Here is a 1,404-nt window from a genome sequence, read left to right on the forward strand (position 1 = left end):
GAATAAATCTTAAAAGTATGGACAAACCAATGTTTTATGTAGAAATATATTTGTTGTGAGTAGAAACAAAATCGATTTTATCTTTGTTTTTTTCAATTAAAACTACGTTTTCTTTTGTGATACATACAAAATTATTAGGAGTGAGCACGGGTAGAGGGTACTTAATTATCCGTCTAAATTCGAACCGAACTAATTAAATTGGTTTTGGAATCAACGAATAATTAGGTACGATTCGAACCAAATCAATGACTCTCTTTAGTAATTGGTTCGAGTAACGGTTTTGAATGCAGAATTCAAACCAATTCGTAGACACGATCATGTATTAATTAAATAAAAAATAAAAATTTAAAATATATGTGCCTTTTAATGATTTTGAGTTTCTCTCTATTGCATTTTTGTATTTAGCTTTTAATGTGTTTGGTGTTTAACATGTTTGAATTTTAATATCTTTAGTGTTTAATATATTTGGATTTTAATGTGTTTAGTTTTTAATATATTTGGTGTTTAACATGATTTGATTATTTCTATTGATTTTACATGTTTATTGTACTTACAGAATTTTTAAGATAAAAATTTCATTTTTTAATGAATTTTTGTTTCATCGGGTACCTAATTATCTTAACCGAACCAATCCGTTCTTAATCGATTTGGTTTGGTTCAGGTACATACACAAAAATACGTAAATTCGAACCAAATCAAACCAATTACAATTCAATTGGTTCGGCTCTAATTTCACCCTAAATCCGAACCAACTCGACCTGTGTTCACCCATATTTGGAGGAAAGAGACCCAAGTAGAAGAAAAAGTGAAAAACTACGGTCAAACTACAAAGCTTAGGTAGAAGTAGAAATGATGGTGTACCATTAGCCAAGCCAGCATGGCAGTAACACATGGATGATGGTGGTCGGCAGTGGTGAAACTAGAATTTTAATATGGAAATCTATATGTTCATCAGATGGAAAACTAGCCTAACATTATTTCCGATCAAATTATAAACTTCTATAAATTCAAATAAATTGATTTCACAACAATGTTATACAATTAACATCACATTTATTTGGACTTGAACATTGACTTATGAACAACACAAAACATATTAATTTTGTTTGGTAGACATGTTTTTGCAAGTCTTCATTGATGTAAACAAGAGTTCCAAATTCAATTCATTTTAGCATCGACTTAGCATTCGATTTTACAAATAATTCTTTAGAATAAGTTAAATTTAGAGTGTATGATTTTTACCAAATTCAAAGATTTAAAACAAAAATAGGTTAATGATCAATTAATTCGATTCAGACAAATTATAAACAATGAGTGTTTAAAATGAGTCAAAATAACTTGTACACATTAAATATATCACTTTTTGTAAAATTTGAATTTTAATAAATAAAAATAAAAAATCTT

At 27.7% G+C, this 1,404-nt stretch overlaps 1 protein-coding gene across 1 annotated transcript in view; it reads right to left on the reverse strand.

The window, feature by feature from the left end:
- Positions 1-1,404, reverse strand: part of LOC107625689 — a 7,179-nt gene that overhangs the window by 3,993 nt on the left and 1,782 nt on the right. The window lies entirely within an intron of this gene.

Source organism: Arachis ipaensis, chromosome B01, assembly GCF_000816755.2.
Source record: "Arachis ipaensis cultivar K30076 chromosome B01, Araip1.1, whole genome shotgun sequence".
Lineage (NCBI taxonomy): Eukaryota > Viridiplantae > Streptophyta > Magnoliopsida > Fabales > Fabaceae > Arachis > Arachis ipaensis.